The following is a 25,748-nucleotide window of genomic DNA, read 5'->3' as shown; positions in this document are numbered from 1 at the left end:
TTGAGTACAGCATAGTATAGTATAGTATGGTGAATGTGGGCTAGATCAATATAAATCTCCCCAGCATTTGGGTGTGGAAGTGAAACTCTTTTCTCTGTAGTGACTGAACACTACACAATACAACTGGATAACACCAGATCTAATTGTCCAACATCAGTACCTCACCTCACTAATGTCTATGAAGCTGAATGCTATTAGATCCTCACAGCAATGTTCCAACATCAGGTGTAAACCCTTCCTACAAAAGGGGAGGCAGTTTTTGCAGAAAAAGGGTGATAATCCTTCCATGACGTCATGATGCAAATCCAATGTGAAATGTGTGTGTCCAGTACTTATGGTCTGCTGAGCTGAGTGGAGCAGTAGAGTCTCATCAACCCTCACCATGAAGAACACACTCTCCTTATTACTGCTGCTCCTCACATTCAGCAGTGAGTTCCTCAACCTTTGATTCAGACTTTATCTTCATGTAATTACAATGTAATTAATAATACAATATTTCACTTGTTTCAACAGGTGTGAAATGTCAAAGTATGGAATCATTAGAAAGTGCAGTTCAGATAAAACCTGGAGAAACTCTGAGTCTCTCCTGCAGAGGATCTGGATTCACTTTTAGCAGCTACAACATGCACTGGATCAGACAGAAGGCTGGAAAACCACTGGAATGGATGGGAGGTGTTTATAGAAGTAGCCAGAGCTATGCGTCGTCTTTTCAAGGTCGAATTGAAATTACCAGAGAATATTCCAACAGTAAAACATATCTGAAACTGTCAAGAGTGACAGAAGAGGACTCAGCTGTGTATTACTGTGCAAGAGAGTCACAGTGATAAATATAAGTTGAAACACTGTACAAAAACCTGCAGGTGGTAAAGAATGTAAAGAACCACCACAGGGGAGCAGTAGAGGATAAGAAATGAACAGCAGAATGACAAGTGCCGAGTTGAGTCAGACCAATCATTAGTTCATCAGATTCTCACGGTTCTACGTTCTGTTGTGGTTTAAAATGTGTCAGGAGATAATCTGAGATGCACAACAACCAGAAGCTCTATGTAGTAACAGCCAAATCTGGTCGTACAATTGTTTTTGTTTTGTACGCTCAGTTGTATTCGCTGACTGGTTGATGGGCCTCTCTTAAAACTGCACAAGTCAAAACAACACGTCCAAACATTTGCAAACACTCTCACTGACTGATCACTTCACCTACTGTAACTTGTACCCATTGCTAATAGAAATGTTCAGTTGTGATTACAGTTTGAATGAGTTTTATACAAACTCACAGAAGGAAATGAGAAGCTCTGAAGAATCCCCACAGTGTGTGACCACACTGCCCCATGTCTAGTGTAACCCAGAGGGGTATAATTCCCCCCAGCACTGGACTGTGGAGCAACGGACATTTGTTCTTTGAAATCATGGAACACAATTCAATTCTTTTTAAAAGTCATCCATAAACAGTGCCTGTGTTCATAGTTGAATGCTGTCAAATCTTTACAGCAAAGTTCAAAACTGTCCCAGAGTAGAAGGTGTTACTGCAGTAAATGTGTATAAACTGTCCATGACGTCATGATGCAAATCCAGTGTGAACTGAGTGTGTTCAGTACTTATGGTCTGCTGAACTGAGTGGAGCAGTAGAGTCTCATCAACCCTCACCATGAAGAACACACTCTCCTTATTACTGCTGCTCCTCCCCTTCAGCAGTGAGTTCCTCAACCTTTGATTCAGACTTTATCTTCATGTAATAACAATGTAATTAATAATACAATATTTCTCTTGTTTCAACAGGTGTAAAATGTCAAAGTATGGAATCATTAGAAAGTGCAGTTCAGGTAAAACCTGGAGAAACACTGAGTCTCTCCTGTAGAGGATCTGGATTCACTTTTAGCAGCTACCGAATGCACTGGATCAGACAGAAGGCTGGAAAACCACTGGAATGGATGGGAGGTGTTTATACTGATGGAAGTGGTAGCTACTATGCAGCATCATTTCAAGGTCGAACTGAAGTCACTAAAGACAATTCCAACAGCAAAACATATCTGAAACTGTCCAGAGTGACAGTAGAGGACTCAGCTTTGTATTACTGTGCACGATAGTCACAGTGATAAATATCTGTGGAAACACTGTACAAAAACCTGCAGATGGTAAAGAAGGTGAAGGACCACCACAGGGGGCAGTAGAGGATAAGAAATGAACAGTAGAATGATCAGTGTCTGAATCTTTACACAGTTTCATTCTGAGCTTGAGCGCTATCATCAGTTCTTTAGATCCACACATTTTAATGTTCTGTAGTGGTTTAAAATGTGTAATGGCACTATCCATAATACACCACAAGCTGCATTCTGAGTGCTGCACAGAGGGCTATTGGAACAGCTAATCCTGATTCTGCCGACTTGGACATTTTATCCAGTCAACTGTAATCACTGACTGTTTTGACATAGATAGACTTGTATAAGAGGGGCTATACCACTGCTAATTATTCTCTAAAACAACAAATAAACCGCTCCATAAAATATGGGATTGTCTCATATTTGGACATAAAATAGGTCTTCCATATGTAACCAATATGTGAGTCACTTCAATTTGTATTGCTGAGGTGACACTATTGAGACGGATGATTTATTTGTGACAGAAACACTGCCCCCGTCCCTCAACTGAAGATGTTGCTGTTTGTTAAAAAAAAAAAATCACACCCACCACATTTGGCCAGTGTCCATTACCACCACCCCCCACCCCAACACCCATCAGAGTTCCAGCCAGCTCAGCCCCCAGTTCATAAATCTCTACTGATGTCCCTGGATGACTGGCAGTTTGATTAGTGTCCCACAGAACTTGGTAACTCAGAATTAACATGTCCAAGTGTGACATACACTCTTTATATTTACTGATCACCTCTTTATGCTGCACACATCTCTGAGACATGTTCACTTTTGATCACACAGTCAGTTTATTTCTATAAATGAATAAAAGGCAAAATGTAATGGAAAAGAACAATACAGAGACAAAAATGACCATGCCCAGTGTGCTATACACATATAAAGACCCCTACTAATGGACTGTGGTAGTGGAACTGTGTTGAGCAAATCATCCAACCTCAGAAACAGAACTCACTAAAGTCCATGAGGCTGAATGCTTTCAAAACCTCACAGCAATTTTCTAACATGACATGTAAAACCTTTCCACAAAATTATAAGCAGTTTCTGCAGATAAAGGGTGATAATCCGTCCATGACGTCATGATGCAAATCCAGTGTGAACTGAGTGTGTCCAGTACTTATGGTCTGCTGAGCTGAGTGGAGCAGTAGAGTCTCATCAACCCTCATCATGAAGAACACACTCTCCTTATTACTGCTGCTCCTCACCTTCAGCAGTGAGTTCCTCAACCTTTGATTCAGACTTTATCTTCATGTAATTACAATGTAATTAATAATACAATGTTTCTCTTGTTTCAACAGGTGTGAAATGTCAAAGTATGGAATCATTAGAAAGTGCAGTTCAGGTAAAACCTGGAGAAACTCTGAGTCTCTCCTGTAGAGGATCTGGATTTAATTTTGGAGGCTATGACATGCACTGGATAAGACAGAAGGCTGGAGAACCACTGGAATGAATGGGATATGTTTATGGAAGTAACCAGAACTATGCTGCATCTCTTCAGGGCAGAACTGAAATCACCAGAGATGATTCCAACAGCAAGACATATCTGAAACTGTCCAGAGTGACAGTAGAGGACTCAGCTGTGTATTTCTGTGCACGAGGGTCACTGTGATAAACATCTGTGGAAACACTGTACAAAAACCTGCAGATGGTAAAAAATTTAGAGACCCACCACAGGGGGCAGTAGAGGATAAGAAATGAACAACATTGATCTGTGCCAGGATATTTACACACTGTCTTGTGTTGAGTCAGACTCTCATCAGTTGATTACATTCACACAGTTCCACAATCTTTTGTGGTTTAAAGTGTGTCAGGACACAATCTATAATGCAGCACAAGCACAAGCTCTATATAGTGACAGTCAGACCTGGCCATTCAATTGATTTTGTTTTGTACGCTCAGTTGTGCTCGCTGACTGGTTAATGAGCCTCTCTTAAATCTGCACAAGTCTAAAGAACATGTCCAAACATTTGCAAACACTCTCACTTGTTGGTGACTTCACCTTTTTTTTAACTTGCACCCATTCCTAATACAGATCAGTTGTGAACACACTTTTGTTGATATTTTTACAAAAGCATCCACACACAGTGTGTGATCACACTGCCCAATGTCTAGTGTAATCCAGAGCAGTATAATGCCCCCAGCACCAGACTGTCGAGCAATGGATACTTGTTCTCTGCAATAATGGAGGCCTATCCTATTCTTCTGCGATCATGTGGAGTAGTATTTGTGACCCAGAACAAATAATCCAATAATGGTACCTGAGCTAATGTCTAATGCAATCAAATCCTTACAGCAATGTTCAAATTTCAAGTATAAAACCTTCCCAAAGAAGAAGAAATAGTAACTGTCCACAATCCACAGTGCACCACAATCAGACTGTAAAGTCTGAATCTTTACAGTTTCATGTTGAGTGTGAGTGCTGTTAGTTCATCAGATCTACACTGTTTCATGTTCTGTTGTGGCTTAAAAAGTGTCATGACTCAATCCACAATGCACCACAAGCACAAGCTGCATTCTGAGTGCTGCAGGGAGGTCTATTGGAACAGCTAATCCAGACTCTGCTGTCCTACCAAACCAACCCCACCCCGCACCCATCTGATTTCCTGCCAACTTAGCCCCAGTACATAAAACTGCTGATGCCCCTGGCAGACCAATCGTGTTATAAATGTCCAACAGCATGTAACTCAAAATAAACATGTATATGAGTTTTCTAACACTGTAATTACTGATCATCTTTTATAAGTTGAACATATTCCTGAGACGTATGATCAGCTGTGATCACAGTCGGTTTTTCTGTATAAAAGAACACAAAACAAAACAGAGAGTTCTGGAACAACCACAGGTAGACTAAGATGACCATGCCCAATGGTAAGTGAAGGCTACTCAGGCATAAAACCCCCCACCACTGGCCTGTGGAAATGGAAATGTGTTCTGTTTAGTGACTGAGCTCCGTCAGATACATTTGGAATAAGTTAGAGTGGCATTTGTGATCAAAATCACTGATGTCTGTGGGGCTCAGTGCCATCAGATCCTCACAGAAATGCTTCTACATCAGGAGTAAACTCTTTCTACAAAAGGAGAGGGGGGTAAGTGGTCCATGACGTCATGATGCAAATCCAGTGTGAACTGAGTGTATCCAGTACTTATGGTCTGCTGTGCTGAGTGGAGCAGTAGAGTCTCATCAACCCTCACCATGAAGAACACACTCTCCTTATTACTGCTGCTCCTCACCTTCAGCGGTGAGTTCCACAACCTTTGATTCAGACTTTATCTTTATGCAATTACAATGTAATTAATAATACAATATTTCACTTGTTTCAACAGGTGTGAAATGTCAAAGTATGGAATCATTAGAAAGTGCAGCTCAGGTAAAACCTGGAGAAACTCTGAATCTCTCCTGTAGAGGATCTGGATTTAGTTTTACCAGCTACAACATGCACTGGATCAGACAGAAGGCTGGAAAACCACTGGAATGGATGGGAGGTGCTGGTTACACTGCACCTAAGTCTTTTCAAGGTCGAACAGAATTCACCAGAGACAATTCCAAAAGCATGATGTATCTGAAACTGTCCAGAGTGACAGTAGAGGACACTGCTGTGTATTACTGTGCAGCAGAATCACAGTGATAAATATTTGTGGTAACACTGTACAAAAATATCAGTCTGTTGCTAGATGGCTATTTTCATGAGGGGATGATTTTTCTGGGTCTTAGTCTCAGCAGGTGGCAAAAGCGATCAACCAAAACATCCACAGGAGCAGTAGAGGACAAGAGATGAAGTAAAGTGTGACCAGTGCTGCATTGTCTTAAGATTCAGCAGTAACTTCAGTGGACTAATGTCATACTTAAATTTTACTTCCCTCAGAATTCCTCATTTTTCAGAATGAATGCTGATATATTTATTTCCCAGGAGCCCACTGTCTGACTTGTGCAAACAGTTTTATATTGCACTTATTAATCTGATCCCATGACATTAAAAATCCATTATTAAAATTGTCCACTAATATTACACCTGTGGTGTGCCCCAGGATGCAGTCCTAGGCCCCCATTGACCTTACGTAACACCTTGGTGAAACCATATAGTCCAAGATTCCACTGAATGCTGGTCATTTTTAAATGTAAGCAACCATCCTGTTGCATGAAGCTCATAATTAATATTGTGTTTCATGAATTACACAAATTTAAACCTGATGTTTCTCAAAGATCCACCAAATCTGTACAAACTAAAATCACCTGCTTTTCTAATAACAACCTGCAATGTGAAACTGACTTGTGAAATCATGATTCAGGGTCATTGTACAACAATGCAATTAAATTTGTTCCTGCATTTAACGCATTTGTGGAACTGAACACACACACACACACACACACACACACACATACACACACACATTTAAGGTGAGTGATCCCACCCTCCACACCCATGGAGCAATTTGGGGTAAAGTGACTTGCTCAAAGGTCCTTCAGCTGTGGATTGTCCTGATGGTTTTGGGCATAGAACTAGAGACCTGTCCCAATCCCAAGGCTGCTCCTCTAAACTTTAAACCCTGTCTACCCCCATTATCATGAGGACAGCATGTATATGTATTTTTCTATGTCCATGACGTCATGATGCAAATCCAGTGTGAACTGAGTGTGTCCAGTACTTATGGTCTGCTGAGCTGAGTGGAGCAGTAGAGTCTCATCAACCCTCACCATGAAGAACACACTCTCCTTATTACTGCTGCTCCTCACCTTCAGCAGTGAGTTCCTCAACTTTTGATTCAGACTTTATCTTCATGTTATTACAATGTAATTAATAATACAATATTTCACTTGTTTCAACAGGTGTGAAATGTCAAAGTATGGAATCATTAGAAAGTGCAGTTCAGGTAAAACCTGGAGAAACTCTGAGTCTCTCCTGTAGAGGATCAGGATTCAGTTTTAGCAGCTATGGCTTACACTGGATCAGACATAAAGCTGGTAAACCACTGGAATGGATAGGTGCTGCGGGTGTCTATGCAGCATCTTTCCAAAGCCGATTGGAACTCACTGAAGATGGGTCCAATAGCATGATGTATCTGAAACTGTCCAGAGTGACAGTGGAGGACTCAGCTGTGTATTACTGTGCACGTAGGCTCACAGTGATAAATATCTGTGGAAACACTGTACAAAAACCAGCAGGTGGTAAAGAAGGCAAAGAACCACCACAGGGGGCAGTAGAGGATTAGAAATGAACAAAAAAATGACCAGAGCCAAAACATTTACACACTGCCTAATTCTGATATACTCTAAATAAATTGAACTGTCTGGAACAGTCACACAGTCTAATCCCCTGTCCACACATGTCTGGATATTTCTAAAAACTGAAGTTTTTGTTGCTCTTTGGCCTCCCATGCACTCAGAAACTGTGCTTTCTCTCACTGAAAATATAGCTTTTCAAAAATGCTCTCCATGGGACACATTTTTAAAAACTCCTCATGTCTCTGAAACTGTGCCCTGTTCACTATATCGTGCAGTATTTTGGGTTCTGTTTATTTTTGTGGTGTTAAAGAAAGTACTGCAGGATATTTAGTGCACCTCAAGCAATACTAGAGCGCACCACAACAAGTAATGTACAACTGATATTCCCTATCAGACAGTGGATTCTCATAATGCACTTTGAGGTTTGGTATGAGATAGTGTCCAAAATCCTTCACTAACATCCTGAATTTAGTTTTCCTATAACTGTACACTATATCATGAGTAATGCAGGGAATAGTGAGCAGGGAGTCATTTTGAACACAGCTTCCATTTTGTGTGTTCTCATGTTTTTGGGTGAAATGGAGGTTCTTGAAAACAATAACAGGCCACGAGACACCTTATGTCTGTCTCACTTTACATTAGTGGAGTGTGTTCAAAATATCATGCCATCCCTGTTTAGCTCAGGACCATTGTGTGTGTGTGTGTGTGTGTGTGTGTGTGAGAGAGAGAGGGAGAGAGAGAGAGAGAGAGAGAGAGAGAAGCAGAGGTAAGAGAATAAAAACAGGAAAAAACAGGAAAAAGAGAAAAGCATTCTGAGTCGTTTTTCCAGTTGAACACAGATATATTTTTGAAAGTGCTCTTGATGTGGACGAAGAAATTTTTCGAAACAGACAAAGGTTTTCAAAAATATCTGAATACATATGAGACCTAAGATTACCATGTAAACCAGGTATAAACACCCCCACCATCGGCCTGTGGAAATGGAACTGTGTTCTGAGTAGTCACTGAACAACAAGCAATACTTTTAGAATAAGTTGGAGAAGGGTTTGTGATCCAGAATTTATTGTCCAATATTAGCAGGTGACCTTATGAATATGAGACAGAATGCCAGCAAACTCACACAGCAATTTTCAAACATCAGGTGTAAAACATTAATACAAAATTAGAGGCAGATTCTGCAATAAAAGTGGGGTAAACTGTCCACGACATCATGATGCAAATCCAGTGTGAACTGAGTGTGTCCAGTACTTATGGTCTGCTGAGCTGAGTGGAGCAGTAGAGTCTCATCAACCCTCACCATGAAGAACACACTCTCCTTATTACTGCTGCTCCTCACCTTCAGCGGTGAGTTCCTCAACCTTGGATTCAGACTTTAACGTTATGTAATTACAATGTAATTAATAATACAATATTTCACTTGTTTCAACAGGTGTGAAATGTCAAAGTATGGAATCATTAGAAAGTGCAGTTCAGGTAAAACCTGGAGAAACTCTGAGTCTCTCCTGTAGAGGATCTGGATTCAGTTTTAGCAGCTATGGCTTACACTGGATCAGACAGAAGGCTGGAAAACCACTGGAATGGATGGGTGCCGAGGGTGTCTATGCAGCATCTTTCCAAAGCCGATTGGAACTCACTGAAGATGGGTCCAATAGCATGATGTATCTGAAACTGTCCAGAGTGACAGTAGATGACTCAGCTGTGTATTACTGTGCAGCAGAGTCACAGTGATAAATATCTGTGGAAACTCTGTACAAAAACCTGCAGGTGGTAAAGAAGGCAAAGAACCACCACAGGGGGCAGTAGAGGATTAGAAATGAACAGAAGAATGACCAGAGCCAAAACATTTACACACTGCCTAATTCTGATATACTCTAAATAAATTGAACTGTCTGGAACAGTCACACAGTCTAATCCCCTGTCCACACATGTCTGGATATTTCTAAAAACTGAAGTTTTTGTTGCTCTTTGGCCTCCCATGCACTCAGAAACCATGGTGACTCAAAAGTGTCCGTAGGTGTGTGTGAATGTGTGAGTGTTGCCCTGTGAAGGACTGGCACCCCCTCCAGGGTGTATTCCTGCCTTGCACCCAATGATTCCAGGTAGGCTCTGGACCCACCACGACCCTGAACTTGATAAGCGCTTACAGACAATGAATAAATGAATGAATGAATGTTAACTAGCTTTCTGTTAGAATAGAGTAGGTTTTCTCTGTGTTTTCTGTTATAAATTATCATGAGGACAGCATGTATATGTATTTTTCTATGTCTATGACGTCATGATGCAAATCCAGTGTGAACTGAGTGTGTCCAGTACTTATGGTCTGCTGAGCTGAGTGGAGCAGTAGAGTCTCATCAACCCTCACCATGAAGAACACACTCTCCTTATTACTGCTGCTCCTCACCTTCAGCAGTGAGCTCCTCAACTTTTGATTCAGACTTTATCTTCATGTTATTACAATGTAATTAATAATACAATATTTCACTTGTTTCAACAGGTGTGAAATGTCAAAGTATGGAATCATTAGAAAGTGCAGTTCAGGTAAAACCTGGAGAAACTCTGAGTCTCTCCTGTAGAGGATCAGGATTCAGTTTTAGCAGCTATGGCTTACACTGGATCAGACATAAAGCTGGTAAACCACTGGAATGGATGGGTGCTGCGGGTGTCTATGCAGCATCTTTCCAAAGCCGATTGGAACTCACTGAAGATGGGTCCAATAGCATGATGTATCTGAAACTGTCCAGAGTGACAGTGGAGGACTCAGCTGTGTATTACTGTGCACGTAGGCTCACAGTGATAAATATCTGTGGAAACACTGTACAAAAACCAGCAGGTGGTAAAGAAGGCAAAGAACCACCACAGGGGGCAGTAGAGGATTAGAAATGAACAGAAAAATGACCAGAGCCAAAACATTTACACACTGCCTAATTCTGATATACTCTAAATAAATTGAACTGTCTGGAACAGTCACACAGTCTAATCCCCTGTCCACACATGTCTGGATATTTCTAAAAACTGAAGTTTTTGTTGCTCTTTGGCCTCCCATGCACTCAGAAACTGTGCTTTCTCTCACTGAAAATATAGCTTTTCAAAAATGCTCTCCATGGGACACATTTTTAAAAACTCCTCATGTCTCTGAAACTGTGCCCTGTTCACTATATCGTGCAGTATTTTGGGTTCTGTTTATTTTTGTGGTGTTAAAGAAAGTACTGCAGGATATTTAGTGCACCTCAAGCAATACTAGAGCGCACCACAACAAGTAATGTACAACTGATATACCCTATCAGACAGTGGATTCTCATAATGCACTTTGAGGTTTGGTATGAGATAGTGTCCAAAATCCTTCACTAACATCCTGAATTTAGTTTTCCTATAACTGTACACTATATCATGAGTAATGCAGGGAATAGTGAGCAGGGAGTCATTTTGAACACAGCTTCCATTTTGTGTGTTCTCATGTTTTTGGGTGAAATGGAGGTTCTTGAAAACAACAACAGGCCACGAGACACCTTATGTCTGTCTCACTTTACATTAGAGGAGTGTGTTCAAAATATCATGCCATCCCTGTTTAGCTCAGGACCATTGTGTGTGTGTGTGTGTGTGTGTGTGTGTGTGTGAGAGAGAGAGGGAGAGAGAGAGAGAGAGAGAGAGAGAGAAGCAGAGGTAAGAGAATAAAAACAGGAAAAAACAGGAAAAAGAGAAAAGCATTCTGAGTCGTTTTTCCAGTTGAACACAGATATATTTTTGAAAGTGCTCTTGATGTGGACGAAGAAATTTTTCGAAACAGACAAAGGTTTTCAAAAATATCTGAATACATATGAGACCTAAGATTACCATGTAAACCAGGTATAAACACCCCCACCATCGGCCTGTGGAAATGGAACTGTGTTCTGAGTAGTCACTGAACAACAAGCAATACTTTTAGAATAAGTTGGAGAAGGGTTTGTGATCCAGAATTTATTGTCCAATATTAGCAGGTGACCTTATGAATATGAGACAGAATGCCAGCAAACTCACACAGCAATTTTCAAACATCAGGTGTAAAACATTAATACAAAATTAGAGGCAGATTCTGCAATAAAAGTGGGGTAAACTGTCCACGACATCATGATGCAAATCCAGTGTGAACTGAGTGTGTCCAGTACTTATGGTCTGCTGAGCTGAGTGGAGCAGTAGAGTCTCATCAACCCTCACCATGAAGAACACACTCTCCTTATTACTGCTGCTCCTCACCTTCAGCGGTGAGTTCCTCAACCTTTGATTCAGACTTTATCGTTATGTAATTACAATGTAATTAATAATACAATATTTCACTTGTTTCAACAGGTGTGAAATGTCAAAGTATGGAATCATTAGAAAGTGCAGTTCAGGTAAAACCTGGAGAAACTCTGAGTCTCTCCTGTAGAGGATCTGGATTCAGTTTTAGCAGCTATGGCTTACACTGGATCAGACAGAAGGCTGGAAAACCACTGGAATGGATGGGTGCCGAGGGTGTCTATGCAGCATCTTTCCAAAGCCGATTGGAACTCACTGAAGATGGGTCCAATAGCATGATGTATCTGAAACTGTCCAGAGTGACAGTAGATGACTCAGCTGTGTATTACTGTGCAGCAGAGTCACAGTGATAAATATCTGTGGAAACTCTGTACAAAAACCTGCAGGTGGTAAAGAAGGCAAAGAACCACCACAGGGGGCAGTAGAGGATTAGAAATGAACAGAAGAATGACCAGAGCCAAAACATTTACACACTGCCTAATTCTGATATACTCTAAATAAATTGAACTGTCTGGAACAGTCACACAGTCTAATCCCCTGTCCACACATGTCTGGATATTTCTAAGTTTTTGTTGCTCTTTGGCCTCCCATACACTCAGAAACCATGGTGACTCAATAGTGTCCGTAGGTGTGTGTGAATGTGTGAGTGTTGCCCTGTGAAGGACTGGCACCCCCTCCAGGGTGTATTCCTGCCTTGCACCCAATGATTCCAGGTAGGCTCTGGACCCACCACGACCCTGAACTTGATAAGCGCTTACAGATAATGAATAAATGAATGAATGAATGTTAACTAGCTTTCTGTTAGAATAGAGTAGGTTTTCTCTGCATTCTGAGGAGACATCTGAGGATCACACAGAGCTGCTCATACACAGAGAGAACCACTTGTTCATTTTGCCAAGACATTAAGATTATTTTAAGTAGAACTAAACAGCATTTGCAGACCAGAATACATACTAACTGTCTATTTAATAATAAATATCACATTATTATTTCCCTCTTTGGCCTTTATTGAAGTCTTTAAATGTGGTGTGATCTGGTGAATGTATAGAGAATATGTCTGTATACAGGTTTAAATAATATGTAATTTATCTAAAATTATGTTAATATTAAATGTAATAAATATATGGTTACGAAAACACAAACATAAATATATCTCTTTCAAATAACACAGTCCATAATACACAAGGACAAGCTGTTGTGAGTGCTGCAGGGAGGGCTATCATAACAGCCAATCCTGAGGGTGCTGTCTCATACATTTTATCCACTTAAAAGTAATAGCTGACTGGTTAGAACACAGATAAGGTAAGAGTATCAAGCTCAGAGTTAAGGGTAAGCTAAAAAGGTAAACCCCACAGCACTGTGCTGTGGAAGGTGAACTGTGTTCTATTACTGAGAACCGTCCGATAATTTTGGTATGAGTCTGAGTGGCATTTGTGATCAAAAGCAAATCGTCCAACATCAGAACCAGATCTTACTAATATATATAAGGCTGAATGCCATCAAATTCTCACACCAGTGTTCCAATATCAGGTGTAAAACCTTTCTACAAAAGGAGAGACTGTTTCTGCAGTAAATGAGTATAAACTGTCCATGACGTCATGATGCAAATCCAGTGTGAACTGAGTGTGTCCAGTACTTATGGTCTGCTGAGCTGAGTGGAGCAGTAGAGTCTCATCAACCCTCACCATGAAGAACACACTCTCCTTATTACTGCTGCTCCTCACCTTCAGCAGTGAGTTCCTCAACCTTTGATTCAGACTTTATCTTCATGTAATTACAATGTAATTAATAATAAAGTATTTCTCTTGTTTCAACAGGTATGAAATGTCAAAGTATGGAATCATTAGAAAGTGCAGTTCTGGTAAAACTTGGAGAAACTCTGAGTCTCTCCTGTAGAGGATCTGGATTCAGTTTTAGCAGCTACCAAATGCACTGGATCAGACAGAAGGCTGGAAAACCACTGGAATGGATGGGACGTGTTCATGGAAGTGGCCAAAGCTATGCATCATATTTTCAAGGTCGAACTGAAGTCACTAAAGACAATTCCAACAGCAAAACATATCTGAAACTTTCCAAAGTGACAGTAGAGGACTCAGCTGTGTATTACTGTGCAAGAGTGTCACAGTGATAAATATCTGTGGAAACACTGTACAAAAACCTGCAGGTGGTAAAGAGTGTAAAGAACCACCACAGGGGGCAGTAGAGGATAAGAAATGAACAGCAGAATGACAAGTGCCAGGAAATTTACACACTGCCCCCTGTTGAGTTAGACCAGTCATGATTTCATCAGATTCACACGGTTCCACGTTCTGTTGTGGTTTAAAATGTGTCAGGAGACAATCTGTAATGCACAACAAGCAGAAGCTCTATGTAGTAACAGATAAATCTGGTCGTACACAGTAAAATCCCCAGTGTTAAATCAACACTATTAGTGTTAAATTAACTCTGTTAGTGTAATATTTTAACTCTCTCAGTGTTAAAATAACACTAATAATGTTGATTTAACACTAGTGAATTTACTGTGTACAATTGTTTTTGTTTTGTACGCTCAGTTGTATTCGCTGACTGGTTGATGGGCCTCTCTTAAAACTGCACAAGTCAAAACAACTTGTTCAAACATTTGCAAACACTCTCACTGACTGATCACTTCACCTACTGTAACTTGTACCCATTCCTAATACAAATGTTCAGTTGTGATCACAGTTTGAATGATTTTTATACAAACACATAGAAGGAAATGAGAAGCTCTGAAGAATCCCCACAGTGTGTGATCACACTGCCCCATGTCTAGTGTAACCCAGAGGGGTATAATTCCCCCCAGCACTGGACTGTGGAGCAATGGATATTTTGAAATATTTATTTGAAATAATGGAACATCATTTAATACTTTTTAATATACATCTAAAAACAGTAAATGATCTCACTAATGTGTTTGTGGTAGAATGCAATCAAATCTTTACAGCAATGTTCAAACCTTAAGTTCAAAAGTTTCCCAGAAGTGTACAAGCTGTTACTGCAGTAAAGAGGGATAAAAAGTCCACGACATCATGATGCAAATCCAGTGTGAACTGAATGTGTCCAGTACTTATGGTCTGCTGAGCTGAGTGGAGCAGTAGAGTCTCATCAACCCTCACCATGAAGAACACACTCTCCTTATTACTGCTGCTCCTCACCTTCAGCAGTGAGTTCCTCACCCTTTGATTCAGACTTTATCTTCATGTAATTACAATGTAATTAATAATACAACATTTCACTTGTTTCAACAGGTGTGAAATGTCAAAGTATGGAATCATTAGAAAGTGCAGTTCAGGTAAAACCTGGAGAAACTCTGAGTCTCTCCTGTAGAGGATCTGGATTTACTTTTAGCAGTTACGGCATGCACTGGATCAGACAGAAGGCTGGAAAACCACTGGAATGGATGGGGCTTGTTTATGGCAGTGGAAGTGGCAATGACTACGCAGCATCTTTTCCAGGTCGAATTGAAATCACTAGAGACAATTCCAACAGCAAATCATATCTGAAACTGTCCAGAGTTACAGTAGAGGACTCAGCACTGTATTACTGTGCAGCAGAGTCACAGTAATAAACATCTGTGGAAACACTGTACAACAACCTGCAGGTGGTAAAGAAGGTGAAGGACCACCACAGGGGGCAGTAGAGGATTAGAAATGAACAGCAGAATGATCAGTGTCTGAATCTTTACAGTTTCATGTTGAGTGTGAGTGCTGTTAGTTCATCAGATCCACACTGTTTCATGTTCTGTTGTGGCTTAAAATGTGTCATGACACAATCCACAGTGCACCACAAGCACAAGCTGCATTCTGAGTGCTGCAGGGAGGACTATTGGAACAGCTAATCCAGACTCTGCTGTCCTACCAACCCACTCCACCCCGCACCCATCTGATTTCCTGCCAAACTTAGCTCCAGTACATAAAACTGCTGATGCCCCTGGCAGACCGATAGTGTTATAAATGTCCAACAGCATGTAACTCTAAATAAACATGTATATGAGCTTTGTAACACTGTAATTACTGATCATTTTTTTCCTGTTACTTGTTTCTACTGTTATTTCTGTACTTATTTCTGTTTTTACAACCATCCATAGATCTATCTTATAGATTGTCTCTGCTGGAATATTTATTACAGAGGCGCTAAAACTGCCACCGGACCCTGGAGTAACGTTTCTGGTGTAAGTTACTAAAATCAACCAAAAGAGGTAAGTACCTGCAATTACATGGCTACTACTGGCTGTTTTGTCTGCTCAGAGTGTGGCATGTTTAGTTTAACCCCCTTTTCCACGTCTATTGATAATGATAGTGGTTGTGTTTGTGCCAAGTGTCAGCTAGTTAGCTCCCTGGTGGATAAAGTGGACCAGTTAGAAGTGCGCATCCGAAGCTTATTATTATCAAGGGATAACCAGTGAGATTCAGTGCTAGCAACTCCGGGTGCCTTAGGGAGAGTTAGCACCCCCTCGACTCCGGCATTAGAGCCCTCACAGCGGGGTGAATGGGTGACGTCTCGGCGTCATAGCCGGAAAGCTAAGGCTGATGCTAATGCTGAGGCCAAAGCTAGCCCACCGGGACACCACGCTCCTCCGATTCGTGTGTCAAACAGGTTTGCCCCGCTCAGCGAAGCACCCGCTGAGGAGCCTGTTAAGAGTGCTCTGGTTATAGGAGACTCTATTGTTCGACACGTGAAATTAGCTACTTCTTTAGGGGCGCCGGCCGTAACAGTTAGCTGTTTATGGGGAGCCAGAGCGCTGGATATTAGGGGCCAATGATATTCGTCTGCGGCAGTCTGAGGTAACTAAGGGTAATATTAGAGAGGTGATTAAACTGGCCCAGACGATGTCCGATGCCGTAATCTGCTCTGGCCCCATACCAATGCGGCGCGGCGCTGAAGCCTACAGCAGACATTCGTCGTTAAACTGCTGGATGTCCAAGAGGTGTTCCGAAAATCAAGTGGGCTTTATACACAATTGGCTACATTTCAAGGGCAAGCCTGGTCTTATAGGTAGGGATGGTATCCACCCCACGCGGGAGGGTGCTGCCTTACTTTCTTGCAGCATAGCACATAGTCTTTTAGTTAGTCAGCAGAGTAGTGTAGAAAGCTGCTGACAATCCAGAGCCGGGACCAGGCCGCAGACAGACAGGTTAAACCGACCGTCTGCGAACTGCCTTGAGACGTCACCTAGGTTCAACTGTATTGAGACTGTGTCTTTCCCCGGAACTAAATATAAAAGTAGAAAAACAAAATCAGCCTGTTTCAGCAACCTAATCAATATTAAATCATACACAAATGATAGCAGCAACACCTCAGAACTAAAATTTGGGTTACTCAACATAAGATCACTAAACTCAAAAGCAGTCATTGTAAATGATATCATAAGTGATCATAAATTCAACGTTTTCTGTCTCACGTGGGTCAGACCAAATGAATATTCAGCACTAAATGAAGCCACCCCCCTAGGCTATAATTATGTACATAGCCCAAGATTATCAGGCAAAGGAGGTGGAGTATGTGTAATTTACCAAAATACCCTAGAAATTAGTCTTAAACAATGTGACACCTTCACTTCTTTTGAGGTTCTCTCCACCATTTTTACAAATCCGGTCACAAAAAAGGACGCATTTTTATCATGCAACATTTACAGACCACCAGGGCCTTACTTAGAATTTCTGAAAGAATTCAGTGATTCTGTGCACGAGGGTCACAGTGATAAACATCTGTGGAAACACTGTACAAAAACCAACAGGTGGTATAGAATTTAAAGACCCACCACAGTAGAGGATAAGAAATTTACAACATTGATCTGTGCCAGGATATTTACACACTGTCTTGTGTTGAATCAGACTCTCATCAGTTGATCACATTCACACAGTTCCACATTCTTTTGTGGTTTAAAATTAGTCAGGACACAATCTATAATGCAGCACAAGCACAAGCTCTATATAGTGACAGTCAGACCTGGCCATACAATTGTTTTTGTTTTGTACGCTTATTTGTGCTCGCTGACTGGTTGATGAGCCTCTCTTAAATCTGCACAAGTCAAAACAACATGTCCAAACATTTGCAAACACTCCCACTGGTTGGTGACTTCACCTTTTTTTTAACTCGCACCCATTCCTAATACAGATGATCAGTTGTGATCACACTTTTGTTGATATTTTTGCAAAAGCATCCACACACAGTGTGTGATCACACTGCCCAATGTCTAGTGTAATCCAGAGCAGTATAATGCCCCCAGCACCGGACTGTCGAGCAATGGATACTTGTTCTCTGCAATAACGGAGGCCCATCCTAATCTTCTGCGATCATGTGGAGTAGTATTTGTGACCCAGAACTAATGATCCAATAATGGTACCTGATCTATTTTCTAATGCAATCAAATCCTTACAGCAATGTTCGAATTTCAAGTACAAAACCTTCTCACAGAAGAAGAAATAGTAACTGCAGTAAATGTGTATAAACTGTCCCTGACGTCATGATGCAAATCCAGTGTGAACTGAGTGTGTCCAGTACTTATGGTCTGCTGAGCTGAGTGGAGCAGTAGAGTCTCATCAACCCTCACCATGAAGAGTACACTCTCCTTATTACTGCTGCTCCTCACCTTCAGCAGTGAGTTCCTCAACCTTTGATTCAGACTTTATCTTCATGTAATTACAATGTAATTAATAATACAGTATTTCTCTTGTTTCAACAGGTGTGAAATGTCAAAGTATGGAATCATTAGAAAGTGCAGTTCAGGTAAAACCTCGAGAAACTCTGAGTCTCTCCTGTAGAGGATCTGGATTCAGTTTTAGCAGCTATGGCTTACACTGGATCAGACAGAAGGCTGGAAAACCACTGGAATGGATGGGTGCTGAGGGTGTCTATGCAGCATCTTTCCAAAGCCGATTGGAACTCACTGAAGATGGGTCCAATAGCATGATGTATCTGAAACTGTCCAGAGTGACAGTAGAGGACTCAGCTGTGTATTACTGTGCAGCAAAGTCACAGTGATAAATATCTGTGGAAACTCTGTACAATAACCTGCATGTGGTAAATAAGGCAAAGAACCACCACAGGGGGCAGTAGAGGATAAGAAATGAACAGAAGAATGACCAGAGCCAAAACATTTACACACTGCCTAATTCTGATATACTCTAAATAAATTGAACTGTCTGGAACAGTCACACAGTCTAATCCCCTGTCCACACATGTCTGGATATTTCTAAAAACTGAAGTTTTTGTTGCTCTTTGGCCTCCCATGCACTCAGAAACCATGGTGACTCAAAAGTGTCCGTAGGTGTGTGTGAATGTGTGAGTGTTGCCCTGTGAAGGACTGGCACCCCCTCCAGGGTGTATTCCTGCCTTGCACCCAATGATTCCAGGTAGGCTCTGGACCCACCACGACCCTGAACTTGATAAGCGCTTACAGATAATGAATAAATGAATGAATGAATGTTAACTAGCTTTCTGTTAGAATAGAGTAGGTTTTCTCTGCATTCTGAGGAGACATCTGAGGATCACACAGAGCAGCTCATACACAGAGAGAACCACTTGTTCATTTTGCCAAGACATTAAGATTATTTTAAGTAGAACTAAACAGTTTTGCAGACCAGAATACATACTAACTGTCTATTTAATAATAAATATCACATTATTATTTCCCTCTTTGGCCTTTATTGAAGTCTTTAAATGTGGTGTGATCTGGTGAATGTATAGAGAATATGTCTGTATACAAGTGTAAATAATATGTAATTTATCTAAAATTATGTTAATATTAAATGTAATAAATATATGGGTACAAAAACACAAACATAAATATATCTCTTTCAAATAACACAGTCCATAATATACAAGGACAAGCTGTTGTGAGTGCTGCAGGGAGGGCTATCATAACAGCCAATCCTGAGGGTGCTGTCTCATACATTTTATCCACTTAAAAGTAATAGCTGACTGGTTAGAACACAGATAAGGTAAGAGTATCAAGCTCAGTGTTAAGGGTAAGCTAAAAAGGTAAACCCCACAGCACTGTGCTGTGGAAGGTGAACTGTGTTCTATTACTGAGAACCGTCCTATACTTTTGATTTGAGTCTGAGTGGCATTTGTGATCAAAAGCAAATCGTCCAACATCAGAACCAGATCTTACTAATATATATGAGGCTGAAAGCCAGCAAATTCTCACAGCAATGTTCCAATATCAGTTGTAAAAACTTTCTACAAAAGGAGAGGCCATTTCTGCAGTAAATGTGTTATAAACTGTCCATGACGTCATGATGCAAATCCAGTGTGAACTGAGTGTGTCCAGTACTTATGGTCTGCTGAGCTGAGTGGAGCAGTAGAGTCTCATCAACCCTCACCATGAAGAACACACTCTCCTTATTACTGCTGCTCCTCACCTTCAGCAGTGAGTTTCTCAACCTTTGATTCAGACTTTATCTTCATGTAATTACAATGTAATTAATAATAAAATATTTCACTTGTTTCAACAGGTGTGAAATGTCAAAGTATGGAATCATTAGAAAGTGCAGTTCAGGTAAAACCTGGAGAAACTCTGAGTCTCTCCTGTAGAGGATCTGTATTCACTTTTAGCAGCTACTACATGCACTGGATCAGACAGAAGGCTGGAAAACCACTGGAATGGATGGGACGTGTTCATGGAAGTAGCCAGAGCTATGCTGCATCTCTTTAAGGCAGAACTGAAATCACTAGAGATGATTCCAACAGCAAGACATTTCTGAAACTGTCCAGAGTGACAGTAGAAGACTCAGCTGTGTATTACTGTGCACGAGAGTCACAGTGATAAATATCTGCTGAAACACTTTACAAAAACATGCAGGTGGTATAGAAGGTAGAGACCCACCAGAGGGGGCAGTAGAGGATTAGAAATGAACAACATTGATCCGTGTCAGGATATTTACACACTGTCTTGTGTTGAGTCAGACTTTCATCAGTTGATCACATTCACACAGTTGCACATTCTTTTGTGGTTTAAAATGTGTCAGGACACAATCTATAATGCAGCATAAGCACAAGCTCTACATAGTGACAGTCAGACCTGGCCATACAATTGTTTTTGTTTTGTATGCTCAGTTGTGCTCGCTGACTGGTTGATGAGCCTCTCTTAAATCTGCACAAGTCAAAACAACAACATTTGCAAACACTCTCACTGGTTGGTGACTTCACCTTTTTTTAACTTGCACCCATTCCTAATACAGATGATCAGTTGTGATCACACTTTTGTTGATATTTTTGCAAAAGCATCCACACACAGTGTGTGATCACACTGCCCAATGTCTAGTGTAATCCAGAGCAGTATAATGCCCCCAGCACCGGACTGTCGAGCAATGGATACTTGTTCTCTGCAATAACGGAGGCCCATCCTAATCTTCTGCGATCATGTGGAGTAGTATTTGTGACCCAGAACAAATGATCCAATAATGGTACCTGATCTAATGTCTAATGAAATCCAATCCTTACAGCAATGTTCACATTTCAAGTACAAAACCTTCCCACAAAAGAAGAAATAGTAACTGCAGTAAATGTGTATAAACTGTCCATGACGTCATGATGCAAATCCAGTGTGAACTGATTGTGTCCAGTACTTATGGTCTGCTGAGCTGAGTGGAGCAGTAGAGTCTCATCAACCCTCACCATGAAGAACACACTCTCCTTATTACTGCTGCTCCTCACCTTCAGCAGTGAGTTCCTCAACCTTTGATTCAGACTTTATCTTCATGTAATTACAATGTAATTAATAATGGAATATTTCACTTGTTTCAACAGGTGTGAAATGTCAAAGTATGGAATCATTAGAAAGTGCAGTTCAGGTAAAACCTCGAGAAACTCTGAGTCTCTCTTGTAGAGCATCTGGATTTAGTTCTAGCAGCTACCTCTTGCACTGGATCAGACAGAAGGCTGGAAAACCACTGGAATGGATGGGACGTGTGGATCACTATGCAACATCTTTTCAAAGCCAATTGGAACTCACTGAAAATAGGTCCAATGGCATGATGTATCTGAAATTTTCCAGAGTGACAGTAGAGGACACGGCTGTGTATTACTGCGCACGAGAGTCACAGTGATAAATGTCTGTGGAAACACTGTACAAAAACCTGCAGGTGGTGAGGAAGGTAGAGACCCACTACAGGGGGCAGTAGAGGATTAGAAATGAACAGCAGAATAAGTAGGGTCAGAATTTCACACACTAACTCTAGGAGGTTGAACACTGTCATCAGTTAATCAGATCTGCACAGAATCATTTTCTGTTATGGGTTAAAATATGTAAATAGTGAATGACTAAAGGAAAATACAGCTCAGAATACTAAGATCTGCAGTAGAAATAACTTAATAATCTTATTTAGAGAAGTAAGGCTTTCCAAGCAAGCATTAATTGATTCAGTCTGCCCTTTCCCAGGCACCACTGAACATCCTACAACAATGAAGTGTTTATACTTTTTGTGCACAAGAGGAGTGAACCCCTTGATAGGAATATCATTATTTCCAAATCACATTATTGTATTAAGCCTTAGTACATCATTGCTTCCAAGCCAATGAGTAACCCATTAAAAAACCTTAATGTGGACACAGTATACCTCTTTTTAAACAAGTTAGAATATGTCTATTGGCAATGCAAAACATGTTCATGAAGTTCTCTGCACAAAATTACTGTCACATAAAGAGATTTCACCTGCTCTCTTCTTGCCCGTTTCAGTCAATTTCAGAATGAGCCATTTAAGGGTTCTGTCGCTTTTATGCAAATAAGCTGTTGCAGGCCACGCCCCCACAAGCCCATGCATTTGTCTGATTCGGTAACAGCTGCAGTCCTTAAGGTGGAATAGAAGAAAAAGAAGCAAACGTAGCTGTTTATTTTGTCACCTTAAATGATTCAGTAGTTTTGTACAGGCACCTGTAACTGCTTCAATGTTTAAGGGGTTTAAAAAAAACGTCAAATATGCTGGTGTTAGTGTGTGGTAATGTGTGAATGTAACGGCAGAATTTAATGTGGAACTGAAATTTCAAAAAACTAAACTTAGCACTTGGAAATAATTACATCATTTTTTTAAAGTGGTATGAAATAGTAAGAAACTTTTAGACTGTACTGGTGTGTTTGGGGAAGTTTAAACGAGTACTAGACATTATTAAAACATCAGTATAGCTTCACTTTTCAGCTTCAAAGTTTGGTTCATGACACTGTGGCACTGCGGAGCTTGTAAGGTTGTGGAGAGCAGCTGCACGAAGTGCACACCACCTCTAAATATATTCCTCTAAATATATTTATGTAGACTATTATTTAGTTACTATCCAATTTGGAGAAGAACAGTCTCAGGTTTACTTCACTGCTGTTCCCGCAGATCAATCTCGTGGAATGTTTTTTTTCCTCTTTTAATTTCCTGAAGAATAGTTTGTCTTCATGTTTGTTGAGACCAGGAAGGCCTTTGTTAATTTGCGGGGCCGTATGCAACGTGTGCAGTGAGTGTATGTGGTGGTCTGGCTCTGGCTGCACAAACACCTTCACGAATGCCAGGGTGGATCTATGCAAATTTCCCTAGTGTGACGTTACAATAAGGCAGCCACTAAAACGGCACATAGAAGCAAATGATTCTTGACACCAAACTCTTTCAACTGACTCACAGAAATTGGGTGGATTTTTTTTTCATGATTGGAGTGTTTATACACAGCAAATTCACCAGTGTTAAATCAACACCATTAGTTTAAAGATGTAAACTTGTCAATGTTCTCAGTGTTAATTTAATGCTAATAGTGTTGATTTAACAATAGTGAATTTGCTGTGCACCTACAGGGTTTTGTACAGTGTATCCACAGATATTTATTACGGTGACACTCATGCACAGTAATACACAGCTGAGTCCTCTACTGTCACTCTGGACATTTTCAGATAAACCATGCTTTTAGAATCATCTTGGGTGATTTCAGCTGTTCCTTGATAAGATGCTCCATAGTTACCCACATGTCCCATCCATTCCAGTGGTTTTCCAGCCTTCTTTGTGATCCACTGCATGTAGTAGCTGCTAAAACTTAATCCAGATCCTCTACAGGAGAGACTCAGAGTTTCTCCATGTGCAAGACAGCACCTACAGGATTGGCTGTTAAGATAGCCCACCATGCAGCACTCACAACAGCTTGTCCTTGTGCATTATGGATTGTGTTATTTGTAAGAGACGTTTTAATTTTCTGTTTTTCTAACCACAAATTTATTACATTTAATTAACATACATAATTATATTAATCACATATTATTTACAAGGACACGCTCTCTATATACACTCTATGTACACTCAAAGTAATCCAGAAGCTTTGTAAATATAACAATAATAAATAGATATATTACCTAAAAAATATCTCTAAATGTCACTTAAGTGATCTTTGTAGGTTGGACGTACCAAAATAAATGTCAAAAAATCTAACATATATTTAATCTTAAATGTACATATATTTTCTAACCCTATTTCACAGAAATAAATGAGCTGTTGACTAATAAATAATATTTCCAAGATAATCTTAATATTTTTATATATTTGTATGAAAGTATTTGGGAAAAGGTAAATTATATTTATTGGTTTCAAGAACTACAGTTCTTAGTTATTCCAAATCAATTTTCTTCATGTTATTCAAAAATGTAAGAACTTGAGTATAACTGACGCTAAACGTCATGACGTGGAATACAAAGCCTGCGCAAATAAAACCAGTTGAAAGTTAAGGTTGAAAGCAAAATACCTAACAGTTCTGATTGTACTGTATAATCAAGGTTAAAACTTATGTAATTCAAAACAGATTCTTTTGACATGTTTGTTACTGTTAAATTGATAGAAGGATCCTTTGTTCTTTGTGCATTTCATCCTTTGTAGAAACACAGCTTAATTCAAGTGAGCAAATATTTTCATTTGCAAATGAACCAAGTTGGATTTTGACTTAATATTGGGTGTTAGGTACTTGCAGAATAAATATTTATTTGAAATGTAAATGCGTGTATAATTATGGCAGGGTGGTGCAGCAGGTAGTGTCGCAGTCACACAGTTCCAGAGACCTGGAGGTTGTGGGTTTGAGTCCCATTCCGGGTGACTGTCTGTGAGGAGTTTGGTGTGTTCTCCCTGTGCCCACGTAGGTTTCCTCCCATGGCCCAAATCACACGTTGGTAGGTGGATTGGCGACTCAAAAAGTGTCCGTAGGTGCTTTTGACTTAGATTTAATTTGGCATTCATTTAGAATTTTATTAACATCTGCTCAATTTTGTATGTTTTAACACTAAATTTAATCTTTCAAATCTACTTATTTTTTTCACTAAGATTCACTCAACTCATAATGTATATTTAAATAATTTGATAAGTTTAAAATGTACTCAGTATTTTTAAGTGTAAAACTGTTTCATCAAGGGTGGTACGGTGGCGCAGCAGGTAGTGTCGCAGTCACACAGCTCCGGGGACCTGGAGGTTGTGGGTTCGATTCCCACTCTGGGTGACTGTCTGTAAGCAGTGTGGTGTGTTTTCCCTGTGTCTGCATGGGTTTCCTCCGGCTGACTGTCTGTGAGGAGTGTGGTGTGTTCTCCCCGTATCTGCGTGGGTTTCCTCCAGGTGCTCCTGTTTCCTCCCACAGTCCAAAAACATACGTTGGTAGGTGATTTGGCGACTCAAAAGTGTCCGTGAGTGTGAGAGTGAATATGTGTGTGTGTCTATGTTGCCCTGTGAAGGATGGGCGCCCCCTCCAGGGTGTATTCCCGCCTTGTGCCCAATAATTCCTGGTAGGCTCTGGACCCATTGCAACCCTGAACTGGATAAGCGGTTACAGATAATGAATGAATGAATGTTTCATCAAAAAAATTGAGTACAGCATAGTTTGAGGTTTTACAATCTACACAGCAGATTCTCCAGTGGTAAATCAACACTATTATTTTTAAAACTGAAATTGTTAAATTATTACACTAACAGTGTTCATTTAAGATTAATAGTGTTGATTTAACACTGGTGAATGTGCTGTGTGGTGTGATCTTCTGCCAGGTGTATATTACTTGTGTGTTTTATCCAGTCAAATGTAATAGATGACTGTTGGTTTGAGAACTCTCACAGAACTGAGTAACTCAAAATCAACATCTCCAAAGGTTTGCCAAC

This window comes from Hoplias malabaricus, chromosome 13 (genome assembly GCF_029633855.1).
Source record: "Hoplias malabaricus isolate fHopMal1 chromosome 13, fHopMal1.hap1, whole genome shotgun sequence".
NCBI classification, from domain to species: Eukaryota; Metazoa; Chordata; class Actinopteri; order Characiformes; family Erythrinidae; genus Hoplias; species Hoplias malabaricus.
This window is presented reverse-complemented; position numbering follows the sequence as displayed.